The 19,231-nt window shown below is 37.7% G+C and overlaps 1 long non-coding RNA gene and 1 pseudogene across 1 annotated transcript; both read right to left on the bottom strand.

Annotated features, from left to right (window-relative positions):
• Window positions 1-175: 175 nt before the first annotated feature.
• LOC122091223 lies at window positions 176-6,877 on the bottom strand. The gene is made up of 3 exons (XR_006143876.1): window positions 6,196-6,877; window positions 5,689-5,764; window positions 176-1,819 (listed from the first exon to the last, which is right to left on the bottom strand). It is a non-coding gene; the product is annotated as an uncharacterized LOC122091223 (long non-coding RNA).
• Window positions 6,878-8,171: 1,294 nt separating this feature from the next.
• Window positions 8,172-18,304, bottom strand: LOC122092402 (annotated as a pseudogene).
• Window positions 18,305-19,231: the final 927 nt, after the last annotated feature.

Raw genomic sequence — 19,231 nt, 5'->3', positions numbered from 1 at the left:
ATTGAAGAAACAGTAAATACTGATGCCTATAACAGTGTTATTCACATAGCTTACATTGTCAGAATAAGAAAAAGAAAATAATAATTAAATTATCCAATATGAGAGAGAAATAGTGGTCCAGCATGGTGGCACTTCTTCTCCTAAAAGAAGAAAAAAGAAAAGTTGGATTGTTTAGGTAACGAATAAAAAAAAAAATTTGCTTTTGGATGTAATAAAAAAAAAAAAAAATTACTCAAAAGAGAAGCAAAATGCATTTGCAGTAGGATATGATATGATGCCAGAGAAATCTAATGAAGACCAGCCCAAGAGGAGATGTTGGGACTTTTAAATTCTGAATTTTCATAACATTAGTTCTCGTTTTTTTTTCATAACATAATTAGTTCAGATAAGGAAGAACGAACATTGATAGAGGAATGAGATTTCTACATAAGAGAATCAATCAATCGGAATAAACGTTTGTCCATTGGAAAGAATGTTATCTCGGCAAAAGGACATGAGGATCGATCGCAGACCCCAGTAGGGGAGGAGTAGGTTAGTTTAGTAGAGTATCATTATTCTCTTTCCTTATTTTTTTACTTCAAAACAAGCGTAAAAGCATCTAACAAGAAATAAGGAATGATAGAAGTGTTCCGAGTGTTCCGTCTTTTTCCCGTTATTGGAATCCAGTTCGTGCAAATAATGGACCAATTTAGTATTTCGTAAATTTTAATTTCGGTTCCTCCTTTTTCCCCCATTCGGAATCCACCAGTTCCACCGGGACTGGGACTGGGACTGGGACTGGGATTGGGAGTACGTCACAAGCAGAGGTATTGGAATCAGAGGTTAGTAGTAGTACTGCGGCCCCAACTATGGCAGAGAGCAGTCACAAAACCAACTCACGATTCACAGAATCACAATGGTTGGAAGTCGCAAACTAGCCACGCCTGAATCCATATGCAGATTAGAGTTATGCCAACCAACCATTCAGTTTTTAAACTTTACAGATATGGGACATGGATTGAGATTTAACACGAACCTACATGACTGACTGACTCACCCACCCAACAAGGCCAACCAAAGAAAACAGCTCACAGGCCACTACTATTTATTTTAACTCTTCAGTTTAGGTGCCTACTTGTCATCCAAATTAGCTTAGTTTAGATAATGGATCTCTTTCTACTCTCCCGACTCCCCACCCTACTTCAGTCTACCATCATCAACCACACATTTCCAAGCCCACGCTCAGAGCACACCTAGAGACTTGGCCCGCTCCCATCAGGACAAACTAAACTCTTCCCTGTATTCAACTTCCACTCACTCTCACAATCCTGGAGGTACAATCTGAGACTTTGCCCTGCCACTACATTCAACTTAAAATAACTCCTGAACTGGCAACAGAGATGAGAGATGGTATTGACTGCTAAAATGCTCAACCCAACAAGTCCCCATTCATTTACAAGGCACAATTTTTCTGTTTTTGGATTGATTCAAAGAATCATACTGATCCCAAGCAACTTCACCAAGGCAGTTGTGAAAGCAGTAAATTGCACAAGCAGCAACTAAAAGATTATATTGTAAGAATCAAGTCAATGCAAGACTCTTGTGGTACCTCTCTGAACCACCACTCCTATCAGCTACAATTAGCCAATCATCACATTGATATGTTTATTGACAGACAGCAGCAATGATCGGTGCTGGACTCCATTTTATCACCAGAAATTCTGATCGGAAGAGCACTGCTGTATGTCTAGTTTACCTTTGAGGTCACTGGGTGCAGCGTATCTCTGCTTACATCTGGGTACATTTGAGGTCAAAATCAACATGAATAGATTCACCAGAACTGCAGGAAGAGGAAAAAAAACTAGATTCAAAAGAAATTATATATATATATATATACACAATGATCAGCAACTCTGTCGGAAGGAAACCTTGGTAGAAGGTCTCAATTGTAGAGGGGAACAACTCAAAAGATGCATCTTGTCCAATGTTCTAATCTATAATTTGAAAAGTATCCCATTAGGGATAGGATTCTCTAAAACAAAATTCCAGATTGACTAGTGAAGGCAGATCTTAATGGGGCTCAAAGCGGTAAATCAAAATAACATCAAAACACCAACTGTTTTCAGCAATAATATAATGATAGTAATTTTCATATCTTAAAATATAGTAAAACTAGAAGTCCAACTTCAAGTCGGGCTAAAAGAAATCAGCACAAAAATCAAAATTTTGAGACCGTGAGGATGTTTAGAATACTATCCAATTACCGAATATGAAATCAAATTTGGAGTTGGAAGAAAACACTGGAGAAATTGAAATTCCAGCAGTAGGCTATGCACAAGAAGTGAATATAAACCAAAAAAACCGACCTGATTTGATGATGTAGAAAAGTAAATAGATATGAACCAAATATTCCACCTAGAACTAGACTAAATCCCATCAGCTCTGACCATAGCATCTTACCAAGGGTTGTGCTATATCTCATGGCACCATTCTGAATCCCTCAGAACATTGGAGACAAAGCCAACATTATTCAAATAGCAAAATCGTGATTCCTCTTGAGACCAGCACATATGGCATCAGAAGATTTGACTACATCAACCCTTCCAGACGAGGTAGGTCATGGTTCCAATGGAGACTAACCTTCGTTCCCTGCTAGCTCCATCATGTTGGATGGGAGCAACTATCTAATGTGGTCCAGATCTTGTTCCTTTCTATCAGCTCCCGAGGTTATTCCAGGTACCTCATAGGTGCTACTATTTGCTCTTAAGCTACTGGTGTTTCTCATGATAAATGGCATCCTGCCAATTGCTTGGTGATGTCCTATCTTATAAATTCGATGACCCCCTTCATTGCTAGGGATTACCTACTATTGGATACTATTGCTCTTATCTGGAAAGCAGCTAAGGATAACTATTCCCAAGTGGGGAATATTGCTTAGTGCTTTGGGCAAGGTTCGAAAACTCGCCGACATCTCAGATATTTCGGTAACTTACTTTTTTATCAAGACGAAATGGCATATGAATTATAAAAGTACATAATTTCGGTCACTTCATTTCGAAATCTCGCTCATTTTGGCCCAAAAAATACACTATTTCATCGAAATTTCGGCCATCTCGGTTATTTCGTTTCACTCATTTCATTAATTTCGGCCACTTCAACCATTAGCCCCCCAAAATGGCAAGCGAAACACATGGGATAAAATACACCATTTCGACGAAATTTTGGAAAAAAATTTGGTATTTCGGTGGTTTTGAAACTACCAAAACAAAACAAGTTCTTGAACCTCGGCTTTGGGTTGAGACATAAATTCCATGGGCTACTCAGAAGGAGATGACTGTGTTCAAATACTGTTCTGAACTTCGTGGTATGTGGCACGAACTTGATTATTATGAGAGATATCAGTCTACTTGTGATACTGATGTCATAGGTTTCAAGAAGCGTGAGAAGATGCTACGAATATATGATTTCCTGGCTGGCTTGAATGTGGAGTATGATCAGATCCGGGCTCATGTGCTTAACCATGATCCATTTCCCAATCTTGAGCAGGCCTATTTCCTGATTCAGGAAGAAGAGAGCCGCCATACTGTTATGCTCCAGCATGTCCCTCAGGAACGCTCTGCCTTACACAATGCACCAGGTCCCATTTCTCAGCCTTCTGGTAACGTTACAAAGAACAGTACCCCCTCTACTATTGACAAGCCGGATGTCAAGTGTATTACTGTGTAAGGAGAGACACACTAGGGAGACCTGTTGGAAACTTCATGAGAGGCCAGCCAACAATCGAGGTCGTAGCCAAGGCTGTGGGTGTTCCAATCAATCTGAGACAACTGACACCTCTGATGCTTCAGCTCCCACCAGTTCCTCTTTTTCACAGGATGAGATGGCTATACTCCGTCGCATGATGTCCAAGATGGAGACCTCGTCTTCATCTGCTACTACTGCTGCCTCTCTGCCAATTACCTTTGCATCCATTCTGCTCATTCAGGTACTGTTTTTGGTGGTCATTGTGCATATGTTGGTTCCCAACCATGGATAATTGATTCAGGTGTCACAGATCACATGACTGAGTCACCCAATTCTTTCTCCACATATTCTCCATCCTCAGGTAAAACTAATGTTCGAGTGGACGATGATTCCCTCTCACCAGTTGCTGGGATAGGAACTATCAAATGCCACCCCTTTGTAACCACCCACCCCAGCCCATAGTTTGGCTTGATCCCCTTTTATTGCCTCTTTGGCAAGTTGTAGACAGTTATTGCAGAGAATGAACATGAATGAAAAAGGTGCTGCTCTCTCTCTCTCAACTCCTCTTTCTCTTCTTCTCGACTTCTGTTCCCCTTCTTCTTCTTCTTCTTCTTCTCGAGGAGTTCTTCTTTTCTTTCTCTCGGTTTTCTCTTCCTTCCCCCTCCCCCCCCCCATCCCCCTCGTATTGCTGTTCTCTTTTTTTTTTTTCTATTATACAGTGCATATGGAAGGCAGGTCCTGTCATGTATTTGCAGGCTGGATTGTACTTGCATAATCCCCGCTACATCTGGTCAGTATCTATTTAATCTAGCTCTAGTCTTTTAATTCTCCTTTGCATATTGTGTGTTACTCCTTCACATTGACTGTGTTGCTGTTTTAATAAGAATGCTGCTATTGTTACTCATGTCTAGCCTCTGCAATTTTCAGAATTTTGAATGATCATGCATTTATGTTTGCTGCCTAGTTCTTATCCCTATAGCACCTAATTGGCCTCTTGCCTAGTTGCTTGCTTATAGTCATTCGGTTTCTATTGTTCTTGTTCGATTAAACACCGTTTCCAATCTTGTATACATGTTGCTGCCAGTCTATGTTAGACAGTCCTTAAGTATGATGTTGTTTCAACCATAGGATAGTAATTTCACTCTTGTAGCCTTGTAGGAAAACTTACTTTCTAGGTTTTCTACTACATCAATATGTGTCTATTCATTAGGGTGTTTTGGGTATTATCTAGTTATTTACTTGGTGTTTTCTTGTGATTCTCTTAATGTCGGTTTAGTAGAAGTGGAACCAGGTTGTAACTCTTTTTTAATCAATATAAGTTTATCATCTCTCTGTTGACTCTCCCTATTCTTCCTTCTTCTGTCACAGCTTTGTACAGGTACTGTTTTCTAGTGCTTTGGTATTATTACAAAATTAAAGCAGACAAGTAAAATTTTCTTCTAGAATAGTTACATGTTCATGCACTTTTTAACTTCGTAATTGTAACACCCCGAAACTGGAAGCAGCTGAGCTCAGTGTCAGGACCTAACACACACAAGAATTATGCTATCTTTTGGTGGAATCCACTTGTATAGCAGTAAGACAGAACATTTTGGCAGAACCACAGGTCAAGTAAGGGGTATAGGATGGTCAGGAAAGGGGTGAGACAAGTCCTACATTGGGTGGACTCAAGAACCCAGGAGTTAGGATAACTAATGACCTAGAAATGGGCAAACCGGCCAGCCGCTCAGCTAATGGGGCATCCATAGATTGTAGGAAAACATTCACCAAAACATACTTGTATGAAAACCATAAATCGGTTGTGGATGCCTAAAATTGGTACTGTGGAGGCCAACCATGGATTGGGAACTAATGCTGAATTCGATTAAAGAATGCAAATCAAGAACCAATGAAACAGGAATGATCTTCATAATAAGGAAATTGATGTGCTTTATATCTTTAACAAGTTTTTTTTTTCAACCCTACCATAAAACTACTTCATTCCACCATTGGCCTTTGACTTCTTGTTGACAATTTCTCTTGAGGGCTTCTGTAGAGTTTCCTGTCAAGAGAAAAAATTAAAAATAACATTAGCGAGGACATAAACTAATTCCACGAATGTTGAAGTGAGAGGGAACATGGATAGGCTTATATTAGAAAGGTCATAAAATGATGTAAGCTTGTTAACCAGCACACAAACTGTTTCTCACAGCATGCAAGGCACAAGCCAAGCTTTCTTAAAACTCAAATCGTGAGGTGTTGTGTACACAGCCCCTCTTTTACAGATAAACTGAAAGTAAACCTCCCTTGCGTGGAGGAGAAAATCTCTTACAGAATATAATCCAAATAAGAATGGAAACTAACCTAGATTGCTTCCTAATTTCTAGTTACATCAAATAGAAATTAATAATTTCTGCTTCCATTAAATATAGACTAAATAAATCAACAAAATAGAAACATATATTAAAAGTAAATCTCCTTGAAGAGGCCTACCACTTAGGTCACTAAAGAGTCTCTTAATGGGCCCCAAACAGGTCCATTAGTTGGATCTAAACTCCAGCCATTAGGCCTTATAATGTGGGCCTCACTGGCCCCCATTGCTGGGCCATTTGAAGGCCAAAGGGGCATGCCTGGTCAATTGTGGCTGGATCTCCCTCATCTTCAAACCCCATCGACCTGCATCAATATGCACAGTGCTTCAAGTTTCAACAACAATTTACAGAAAACTCATGAAGCATTTTTTATTTCTAAAATCTGGTTTTAGAAGGGCTTCAAATTCTTGCAACATGCTTCACATAGGCAAGCACCCAGACAATGATCTACAAGCTTGCAGACAGTTCACTGTGAAACATCAAGCTTTGGAACTTTATTAATGTAGGTGAGTTCTGTAGTAAGATCAAAACAAACATCCAAACAGGACAATTAATGGTGCACATAAGATTATAGCTCAATCACATCACGGACCACTACTTAATCTATAAACACATGCAGAAGAAGAAATCACTTTTTGCAGCGCCTAACACATGATTGCGGAAATAAAATTGAAAAGCTTTGATGATAGATGCTTGTGTTGGGAAACGTGTCCACACTCCTTGCTATGTTTTGGTGTTAACAAACAAACATACATCTTTAACTTGGTTTGATAAAGTGTAATTAGCTTGAAGAAACACTTAGAATGTCGAATCAAGACATGGAATTGCAAACAAGAAGAAAAGAAGATAAAGTGCCAAAGAGTGGAAGGTTCAAGTGAAGAAGAAGACCACTAGGATAGATTGGTCATTTTTAATGTAATTTGTAACTTCCACATATATATATATATGCACTCACCACATGCATGTGCATTGCATCATACTAGAATGACCATAGAGCATACCTTGACCAAGTATGGAAAGTCTCTAAGTGGTGAGGAACATATTAGGAAAAATGTGTTCTAGTGAAATTCTGTGAAAACCACATTAATCTGACTCAAGGGTATTTTAGGGAATCTTAAAGTTAGTATCACGAGATGAAACCTTCATAGAAGTTGTAGGAAATTGAGTTGTGATTCCAACGCAACTGATCTCAAGTCAATCTGAGGTTGGACCGAAAAGTTATGGTCAAAACACTGATGACTGGTCAGTATGATAGCATTTTGTCAAAACAGAGTATGTCATGTTGGCGGTCGACCGGCTGGAAGCCCCGGTCGACCGGAACTGTCCGAGACCATAGCCGGTCGATCGGTAGAAAGTCCCGATCGACCGGTGACTGCCTAGAAGTGCCCCAACGGCTATATTTTGCCTCAACGGCTCTTGGTGGTCGGCCAGCTACCGATGGAGGTCGACCGGTGGTCCCAGAATACATTCGTTAGAGCCTGATTTCCTACCTAAAATGCTTCACTAAGTTCACCTATAAATACCCAAACCGGTCTTAATTAAATAATTATTAAGAAAGAGCTTTACGAGCAGTATTGCAAGCATTCAAGAGTTATTAAGATTAGTAAATTCTACTTGAGTTGTTCGATTACACCAATCCCAACAAAAGGCTCAAGTCTCAATCAAAGTCCTCTACTCTCTCTTGTGCAAGTCAAAGCCATAAGAGAGGACTTTACAAAAGGTGCATCATTCATCTCTCATTCTCATCATTTGCACCACACTTGAGGTATTCCTCCTATTCCACTATTTCCTATTTATTTCTATTTTTACAATTCTAGACTGTACTTAGGATTGTAAGGATTCTCTCTACCTCCAAAAGAGATTGTAAAGGAGCCTCTCTGCCTGTAAAGGGGATTTGTAAGGATACTCTTATCCGTGAAAAAGATTGTAAAGGTTTTCTTCCTTACCTACCGTACTGAAAGGGAGAACTAATGGAATACCTTACAAGAGGATCCTTGTAGGGAGTGGACTAGGCTTGGATTGAATCGAACCACTATAAATCCTGTGTTGTGTGGTTGTACTTGTTTTATTTATTCCGCATTGTTTTAACTTGCAGTCACACTTGTGACCTATACATCGAAAAGAGTTAAATTCCACTAGTATAACCTATTCACCCCCTCTAGGTTATTTCAACTTGGAATGTTTATGGGAAAAAATACCTTCCTTTTAATGGGTACTGATGTGCTCACCACTGGCTTAAAGAATGATTCTAACCTGGAAAAGTCTATTGGAGACTTATATAGAATTGAATGAGCACAGATTTTCATTTATCAAATGAAACTTACTATCCTTGGGATGACTTGTTCTTGGCAGCTTTTATCCTCTCTATTGCCCATTGAAAACATCAATGCAAAGATGCATTGATGATTCATTTGCAAAAGCAACAGAACCTCATAGATGACATTCATAACTCATAAGGAATGTTTAAATATGAATAGAGGACATGCATTGATTACACAGTCATGGTTGAAGCCATTTTCATTGACAGAGAAAGTTACGAGTCCCTACACAATTAAAACAAAATAAGAAATATAAAAATTAAAGACATGTAAACTACAGTTTAATGACACCAAAATGTTAAAAATAACTAAAATACAATAAAATCCAAAAATGATATCCTCCACCTCCTCCTCATCTGGAGAATTCCATTTAATATCCAATTGCTTATGGTCTGCAGAGACCACAGGTTCTTTAGATGTCTGGATTCTTGATAAGGCCAGTCGTAAGGAATTTGGTACCTACATAAGGAGACAAATACGATGGTAATGCAAAAACGAAAATTAAAAAGGACACATGAAATTCACAGCACATTACCATTGAAGAAACAAAATAGAAAATCCCAAAGAATGTTACAGAAAGCATTTGAGAACTGAAAGTACCACATCAACAATTAAAGGCATCCTACAAGATGGGCAGAAATAGAGACTTTGAACAGTTAACAAATAATATGAAATCACAGATATAGATCTGTTGATCTCCTCTGGAGATAGCTTTTGAACATTAAAAGCCAAATCTCTCATGAAGCATCAAGTGAAAAAGGTTGTTTGGAGACATTGCCATTGTGTAGCCTTTTATATCAATTTTTCATTGTGTTATAATATATTTTCGATAGTACAATAGTTTAAAATGATTTATTTAAGTTAAGTTCTAATGTTAATATATTTTTTTTCTTTTTATAGTTTTCACTATCAATCATTAAGTTTTTTAAAATTCACTTGGATATCATATCTTGAATTTTGTTGTATCTTTCCTCTTAGGTCCCAAATCCCTTGCATGACAATGGTTTCTTGCAACAATATGAATATATAAAGACATGAAGATTCTAGTTTATTGTAATAGTGCACACACTACAGACTTGCACTGAACTTCATGAGCATGCATACACAAAAGCATGAGCGCGTATAGGTGGTACCTATGTGTTGCCCTAGACCAACGTGATATAGTCAAGGCAAGAAAGCTCAAAAGTCTTGTTGACATAAGAGCAAATTGATAGACTAATCGAAAATACAAGACTCACGCTTAAGATCCAAGTTCAGACCATTCTGGTCCCATTCGGATAAAGCATCTGGTTGACCGGACCACACCACACTGATAGGTTTGAAAATCCAAAGAGGAATCGGTCCCCCATAAGGTCCAGGTCGTAGCATCCGGTCCACTGGATACCGTCTGAATCGCCTAGTAAAGGCTACAACGGTTAGTTAAATGGCTATTTTTTGAAAAAGGCTAGTTTTGGCGGTCGACTGGATGACCTTATAGGTCAATTGGAAGAGCCAATTTTTTTCCATTAGTGAACAATTAATCAACTAATTTGGATTCCTAATCACCCCTATAAATACCACTACTGTGGCTCATTAATTAAAAATCAATTCCTATCATTCGGTGTTAGGATTTAAAATGTAACTGCAACCGTACGGATCAGTGTATCTACAAGTTGAACACAGGGAGAGCAATCACTTTATTTTTGGCTTTTTTTAATAATGCGAAAATGAACCGATTAATGATTGTGATCTAATTCTAACTACCATCCTAAACATATGTATCTAAAATAATGTCCTAACCATTCGTCATCTAAGAATTTAAATACGCAAGCCATGCAATTAAAATTAAATAAATAAATAACTGAAAATAAACAACCCATGCAATTAAAAAGCAATGAAGGAAAAAAATGTTGAAATAAAAATAAAGTGAAAGAAAGGGGATAAAGCTAGAGAGAGGCTCACAAGTAGGTTTCTCTACTTAGCCCGAGAGATGCATCATAATATGAGCTTCCCTACTTAACCAGAGAGTCACTCTTACAAGGGTTACTCTACTTGGCTTTAAGAAAAGGGAGGCAATTAAAATAAAAACAATAAAATGATGGTTCTATGGCTAGGAGGAGCAAAGCCAACACATACACTAACTATGAACCTTGGGGGAAAGGGAAAGCAATAATGTAATGACTGAAATCAAAATCCTAAATTAGGAAAGAAAGAATAGTCAGAAGAGGGAATGAGAGGGGGGAGAGAAGACTACTAAAGAAGCCTACCTACCTGAATCAATGCTTGAACTTGAAAGCTTGGGTGATTTGAGATACTACCAACCTAAAAAACCAGATCTGGACTTCCTAGGCCTGGAGAAAACAAATCTTGAAAAAAAAAAACTAAACTTGAAAAAGAGATGCTCCATGGCTTGTGATCTTGTCACCTAGATCTAAGCCTAGAACTATAACTTAAAAATTACAACTCAATTGCATAAATCATAAACATAAAAGGCTGAATAAAAATAAAAGAGTGCTTACATTAATTGAAATAAAAAAGCTATTACAAAAGTGATTAAAGAAAAACAAAGAAGAACTAGAACTAAAACTAAAGAGAGTGAGAGAGGGAGAGAGAGAGCAAAAAAAAAAAAAACCCTAGAAAAAGAATGAAGTGTCCCCCCTCCTCTTACGTGAGTTGTATTTATAGGAAATTGGGAGGTAGGGTAACAAATTTCTCTTTCCTAAAAGGGAGAAACCCACAATTGGTAGGTGTTTCGAGACCAAAAGTGCTAAGGTGGAGGAGAGAGAAGAGAGAAATAAACTTGGAGAAATTTCCTATAATTTTTTTGCTTATTTTCTTTCCTTTTTTATTTATTTATTTTTCTCTTCTTTTTTTCCCTCTCTTCAAATCTTGCGCACAACCCTTGTTGGCCGAATTTTTTTTTCTTTCCCCTGGATGATTTTCCTTCTTGCTTTGTGTGATTTGGACAATCTTCTGGTGATGATGTGGATGAGAGAGAAGATTTGGATAAGATTTATTTCTCATTTTTTTTCTCTCTTTTTTTTTTCTTGCACAAGAAACCCCTCCCACGATTTTCCTTGCTTTGAAGATTTGGACAATCTTCTAATTTGATGTGGAAATCCCCTCCATACCCTTAGTGCTTTAAGTAAGTGAAAAGCAGAAAATCTTCAACAAAATTATCTAAAAAAAAAGACAACCATGAGATTCGAACTTGAGACCTCCTGGTGAGCAAGGGAATTTTGCACACCATAGCTCACCAACTACACTAGGTAGTTGTTGTTGGAGAGATATGATGCCCGATAATACTTAAGGCCTTTAAAATGCAAAACCTGCAAAAAGAGACTAAAACCCAAGGTAGCTCCATTCTAAATATGTAAAAATGCATGCTTTACTACTTAAATTTCACACATAAATGTCCTCATCATTCGGAGACTTTTGATTGAGCATTAAAGTGAAGGAAATCGCCGTTTGTCTTGAGTTCGAATTTTAATCTTTAACACAAGTTTCGAGAAGAATTTAAGTCCGATTTACAAGTTTTCTCCACGTTCCCAATTCTGACAAAGCTTTGAGAAGACAAGGTGCATTTGTTTCATATAAATTGCATATCATTTTATGCACCACACTTGGGTAATATCTTACCTCTCTTTTTCATTGTAAGTTGTTTTGCCCAAGAGTTACTTGAACTCTAGGAGAGGGATTATTTTATACACAAAAGCTAGACTGCACTTAGGCTTGTGTAGGACCTTCTCATCCTGGACTGTACAGATCCTCTTATCCTTAAAAGAGTTTTGAAAGGTGAATTTTTCCCCACCTACGGTATCGAAAAGGGAAAAACTAGTGGAAAACCTCTCAAGGGGGATCTTATGAGGAGTGGACTAGACTCAATTGAGTCGAAGCACTATAAATCTATGTGTCTCTTTGTGTGATTGAAATTATTTATTTCTCTATGCCGCAATTTCACACAACTGTGTGATAAGTTTTTAAAAAGAAGCAAATCCACTATAACCTATTCACCCCTCCTCTCGGTTATCCCACAGGATAGGTAGAGCCGGAGGGTGAGCCCAAGAGGGAGAAGAAGCGGAGAAGCAAAGAATAGGAAGATGGAGATGGATAGGGAGGGGAAAAGTACAAAAAACACCACTCACTAAAAAGACAGAGTCGTAAAATAATTATGGGTAAATATGGAAAGAAAATATGGTTACAACCATATGTTGTAACCAAGGTGGTTAAACATATGGTTGTAACCACCTTGGTTACAAACAGGTATTCCCTTTAATTTTTTACTATTTTATGTGTTGATATCAGTTTATGAAGACAACATACAGTTACATTTTTTTAAAACCAGGCAGCCTGGAATTTACCTATGTTTAATAATATTGTTATTTGTAGAATCATGTGAGCCCCAAAACCGTGCACAAGCCCAAGCATAAAACATAGTAACAACTAAGCTTCCAAATTAAAATGTAAGGGAGAGCACCTCTCTTTGTTTATGTAATCCAGTATATTCTCTATGGTACCAAATTGGCAGATGAGCTTCAAAGCAGTCTGTCCCCCAATACCTGATTGATGTGCAGGTTTAAATCAGCAACAAAGTTAAGAATGGTCCCAAATAAAGTAAATATACGGACTCCAAATATAACACATGTATATGGTGCAAGAAAAGAGTGAATCAAACCATTAAGTAAAGCTGATAAAATATCAATTACTAAGATGTGAAATAAGACAATTTATATTATAAAATAGTAATCATGATATCTAATCTTTGATCCATTGTTGAAAAACCATTAGCTAAAATATCATTTCCATCTAAAGCAAGATTTTAGCATGTTAAACCAGTATAACACAAGCATATTTAATTTACAGGAAGTACCTGAAAATAATAGAACAATTGTAAAAAAGTATGGCGAGTTCGGAGAAAACAGAATCAGCAGTTCAGCACACACCATCAAGGAATCAACCATAAATACTAAAGAAAACAAAATCGGAACCACTAGGGAATTGTTATCAGACAGAGGCTGAGGCTACAGGTTCATCTTTTCTTCTGATCTGCATATTGGGGTTATTTGTTGTCTTCTTTGAATCTTATGAAAAACTGAATTCATTGATTAGACTTGTCGGCGAATGGCACCACTCACTTGGGAGGCTATGAAGGACATCTTGAAGGAGAGGTACTTACCTCCTTCATGCCCAATACGTCTCCATGACCAGCTCAACACTACCTGATAAGGTACAATGACAGTTGAGGAGTATATTGATAAGTTAAATGACTTGTTATCCCGTACTGGTGTTGACGAGAAAGATGAGTGATGAGCACATTTATGTGTGAAATCTAGGGTAATAAAACATGCATTTTATATATTTAGAATGGAGTTACCTTGGGTTTTACTCTCTTTTTGCAGGTTTTGTATTTTAAAGGCTTTAAGCATTGTCAGACATCATATCTCTCCAACAACAACTATCTAGTGTAGTTGGTGAGCTATGGTGTGCAAAATTCCCTTGCTCACCAGGAGGTCTCAAGTTCGAATCTCATGGTTGTCTTTTTTTGGAGAATTTTGTTGAAGATTTCCTACTTTTCACTCACTTAAAGCACTAAGGGCATGGAGGGGATTTCCACATCAAATTAGAAGCAAGGAAAATTGTGGAAGGGTTCTTGCGCAAGAAGAGAAGAAAAAAAAAAAGGGAAAGAAAAAAAAAGGGAGAAATAAATCTTATCCAAATCTTCTCTCTCCTCCACATCATCACCAAAAGATTGTCCAAATCACACAAAGCAAGAAGGAAAATCGTCCCTTGGAGGAAGAAAAAGAAGAAAAATAAATTAGAAAAAAAAAAGGAAAGAAAATAAGCAAAAAAAATTATAGGAAATTTCTCCAAGTTTATTTCTCTCTTCTCTCTCCTCCACCTTAGCACTTTTGGTCTCAAAAGATCTCACTACCAATTGTGGGTTTCTCCCTTTTAGGAAAGAGAAATTTGTTACCCTACCTCCCCATTCCCTATAAATACAACTCATGTAAGAGGAGGGAAAACACTTCATTCTTCTTCTAGGTTTTTTTTTAGTTGCTTTATCTCTTTCTCTAGCTCTAGTTCTAGGTTTATGCTTTAAACACTTTTGTAAGTTCTTTTTATTCAATTAATGCAAGCACTTTTGTTTTTTATTCTTTTTTTTTATTTTTTTTTATTTTTTAAGCAATTGAAGTTGTAATTTTCAAGTTCTAGTTTTCTAGGCTTAGTTCTAGGTGACAAGAACAAACTATGAAGCATGTCTTTCAAGTTCCATCTTTTTTTTTCTTTAGATTTGTTTTCTCTAGTACTAGAAATTTCAGATTTGGTTTATTCCAGATCTGGTTTTTAGTATTGGTAGTATCTCAAATCGATCAAGTTTTCAGTTTAAGGGTTGAAGTTCAAGTAAGTAGGCTCCCTCAATAGTCTTCTCTCCCCCCTCTCATTCCCTCTTCTAACTACCCTTTCTTTCTTAATTTAGGATTTTAATTTCAATTGTTACATTATTGCTATCCCTTTCCCCCAAGGTTCATGGCTAGTGTATGTGTTGGCTTTGCCCCTCCTAGCCATAGAACCATCAATTTATTGCTTTTATTTTAATTGTCTCCCATTCCCTAAAGCCAAGTAGAGTAACCCTTGTAAGAGTGACTCTCTGGTCAAGTAGGGAAGCTCATATTATGATGCATCCCTCGGGCTAAGTAGAGAAACCTACTTGTGAGTCTCTCTCTAGCTTTATCCCCTTTCTTTTACTTTAATTTTTATTTCAGTATTTTTTTTCTTTTATTTTTTTTTAATTGCGTGGGTTGTTTATTTTCAGTTATTTATTTATTTAATTTTAATTACCTGGCTTGCGTCTTTAAATTCTTAGATGACGAATGGTTAGGACGTTATTTTAGATACATATGTTTAGGACGGTAATTAGAATTAGATCACAACCATTAATCGGTTCACTTTCGCATTATTAAAAGAAGTAAAAAAAAAAAAGTGGTTGCTCTCCCTGTGTTCGACCCGTAGCTACACTGATCCGTACGCTTGCGGTTACATTTAAAATCTCAAAAACAAGTTCATGCCAAATACGTCTCCACGACCAGCTCAACACTACCTGATAAGGTACAATGACAGTTGAGGAGTATATTGATAAGTTAAATGACTTGTTATCCCCGTACTGGTGTTGACGAGAAAGATGAGCGGCTCCTATCCCCTTTCAAATTGGGATTAAGGGCTGATATTCAAGACAAGATGTGTATGGTCGAGATACACAATCTGAACAACAGTTTTAACAAGGCAATGGATGCTGAAGACCTACTCAAGGCAGCACCATGGAAGTTCAATAATCAGTCCAGGTTAATGCAAGAAGGAATTTCACTCCTAACCAACATAGTTAACAAGGGGCAGCTACAAAGACTTTTCAATCTCCCTCATCCTTAGTTTTCCCATCCTGAATTTTGGTGCATCGTTTCCTATCCCTAGGACGACCCAACCCCAGTAACTTCCCTTCAAAAGCCAGCATGGATTCTAAGGAACAGATCAAAGTGTAGAGCAGGTTCTAGTTGTTTCTGACCATAGTTGTTTTGATGTAGATCAAAGCCTGAAGAAGAAGAGAATGAGAAACAAACTCGAAAGAAAAAAAAAAGCTCACGAGTTACGGCTCACGTGAACATGGATGGGCAACTTGTGTGGGCCTTTTTAGTGGAGATATGGTGGATCTTTGATGGAGAGATAACTTACTGTTTTTACTTTCTATTTCTTCAGTTTCCTTTTCTATAGTTTCTATTTCAGTATTAAAAAGTAAGAGTTTCTAATTTATTAGGTTTCTGTTTTTGTTTTCCTTGGCCAGCAAGTAGTCGTCTCTCTATTTTGCAATGCAACTTTATTTTGGTAACTCCCCAATTGCCATAGAGAGTTATTGTTTTCTTGTTATTGGTTTTTTTATAAATAAAAGCAAGAGGCTGCACACAACAACCAGTGATTCGAGAAAAAGAATACAGCTTTATGCTTGGTTTGTGAGAAAGTATAGTGAGATCTCATTGGCGAGAGACCAAACAAACAGTGAGAGACCCAGGACTGAGATAGTCCACTAACCCTTCTTCTTCTATATTCTATTTTTTTTATTTTGTTTCTATTGCTAGTGGTTGCTGTGATTAAGATTTATTGATCATGTTTAAGATCCTACCTGGGACTAGGTCCTTCGTGATCCAGCCTTACATTATGTTTGCAGAAGTTATCACATCTTTATCGCCTATTACTTGGGCATGTTGGTGCTACATTTCAAGAGGTAATAGGGTTAACTATCGACCCTTAAAATGCTACCTTGATTGGAGTCTTGTGTGTGGAGTAGTGCCCATCGCAAGGTCTCATATTCTTCAGCCTTGTGTTCAGGCTGAAGGTTGAAGACAGTTGCCTTCTCCCTTTTTTATGTATGTTACTTTTGGGTTTATTGTTTTGTTGCCCTTTGTTTAATTGATTTCCCTTCTTTCTTTATTGACTTCCAAAATTTCCCCTCCCTACCTCTTATCCTCTTTTGTCCTTCCTTAGATTTTCATGAAATGAGTAAAGATGACTTAAAAAGTACATTTAAATATTTTTGCAAGATCTAATTTAGAAATGTAATAACTATCAGAATATTCCAGGGATCAAAACAGATTCTGTTTAAGAACAAAAATGAAACCTTTGAAATTCAAAATGCTGCAGTTTTTCATGTTCTAAACATCCTGATTGGGAAAAGGTTAACTTTGACAGTCTAATTCAGGACTCTACTTTGCCTGTCCGATTAAAGGCACACTGATTTGCAAATAAATAAGTAGTTTGAAAAGTTAGTTTTGAGGTTGAGAAAAGCAAGCACACCTTCACCGTCCTTTTACTAAACTTCTGTGTCTTCCTTATCTCCTGCCTGAAATATTTATCAGAATTAAAATAATTTAGAATGCAAATCTGCAAGCGAACTTGACTGGCGCGAAGAAATGCTTACCTCTATTGCTCCTCCCAAGTCCTCAGTAGCATCTGTTCTTTTGGAGAACCTGCATGATGCGATAAGACCATCGCAGGAAAACGACACACAGGGAGTAATTACAGATGAAGTATAATCAGATTAGTGTAGAAACCAGTAATTGAAATGCCATTGTTATAAATGGCATACCGCTTTGCTAGTTCTTGCTTCTTCATATCTGGTGGCTTTCCATCAAAAACATACCTGATAATTACAGTTAGGGGGGAGGAAAGGAAATTGAATGATTGAAGGTGGGGGCAGGAGGAAAGCCACTTCCACCGGCTTCAATCCAGCTTCAAGAAGTCTAATTGTTCCAGTGAACATTCCTTGCCAGTGACTATACACCACAAACAACAAATGAGCATTCAGTTTTGTAAGAAGAAAATTTTGGGTGGTAAAAGAATGTTCTAGAAAAAAAATGATAATGCTGAACAACAATATAAAAATATTTTTTGTTTTATTTCACGGTAAATCCTACCTCGTTACTTCACCAGCCTCGTTCGTTAGCGTCTCAGTCCGGACCCGCCCCAACCCAGCATCCAAAGAAGAAAAAAAAATGATTCTTGAATTTCATAGGAAGCATAAGGGATATGAAGAAGTGGTCCAAAATTGTAAAAGCTAATTGAACTTGAGTCATTAGAATAGTACGGACGAGAAATTGACAGATGCTCATGCTAGCATCAATGGCAATCTTACGGCCGAAATAGCTCTCGAATTTCTCTGCTCTTTCATACACTTGGGAGCATTGTCCGCGAGTAGCTTTGTTAAACCCTAGCAAAGCCATGAGATCAGAAGCAGTTGAATCAAAGTAAGGTGCTGGGTACCTTGATACCCATTGGTAATTCGAGATAGGTAGCTTCGCAACGGAGAACCATAAGGCGACGATAAAGCGGAACTCTCCTCTGTTCTCTTTGCTTGTTGAAGCTCTTCCCGTTGAGAACTATTTCCATTTTTAAGTCTTTCCCCCAGTTGAATTGGTCATTCCTTTCCCGCCTTCCGTTTTTAAGGGAAAAAAAGCCTCTCTGAAGCTCCGGCGTGTCCTACGCTTCGTCGCATAAACGAATAGGCAAGAGAGTCCCGTCCGCTTTTGCGTTCGCTGCACTAGCGTGCAAACCAATGGGAGCTAGTGCAGTCTTTCCACACCATTCTATTTGAATCATGCAAGCAAATACGGTTTTTTCCTCCAAACATGTATTATTGTAAGGATAAAAAAAACCCTAAAAGACAGCGTAAAATTATCAAATGATATAGTTTATATTTGATGCAGAAGAAAATAAAATTGTATCGTACAAAGAACTTTAATGCATTTTAAATATTTTTGATTTTGGTATAATTTTTATTTGATTTCATAATGGTCGGTTCAGTACAACTTCTATATTTCATAAGTCGTATGTCATATACAAAAATATTGGAAAGGATAGAAATGTTAGCACGTTGCAATGGAATTATGAATGCTAGCAAACCTTGACCGTTAGATGAAACATAAGCTATCTCATCCGTTAATACTCATTGTCTAACATAACATTCCCATCATTGGCGCTCTACAATATCACTTCTTCTACTTCTCCACATCTGTCTCTGAGAGACTTGCGAGCAGCGAGTATTCAACAACATCACCTTCGTCTTCGTCATCGATGGCACCACCTCCAACGGCGTATTATTGAACAAGCTTGGTCGGAACCCCGTAACCGCCACAGAAAAATCCACAGACCCAACGAGAAGCTAAGAAAATGACCGAACATCCGACTCAGGATCATTATCAAAGAAGAAATTAGAAACAACCGTCATAGGACCAGGACCAGCACCAGCTCCTCCTCCGATGAAGAGATTCTTGTAGGAAGAACGTGGCAGCAGAGAAATCATGGGATGTGGGGGAG

Source organism: Macadamia integrifolia, chromosome 10 (assembly GCF_013358625.1).
Source record: "Macadamia integrifolia cultivar HAES 741 chromosome 10, SCU_Mint_v3, whole genome shotgun sequence".
In the NCBI taxonomy this organism is placed as follows: Eukaryota; Viridiplantae; Streptophyta; class Magnoliopsida; order Proteales; family Proteaceae; genus Macadamia; species Macadamia integrifolia.
This window is presented reverse-complemented; position numbering and strand designations above follow the sequence as displayed.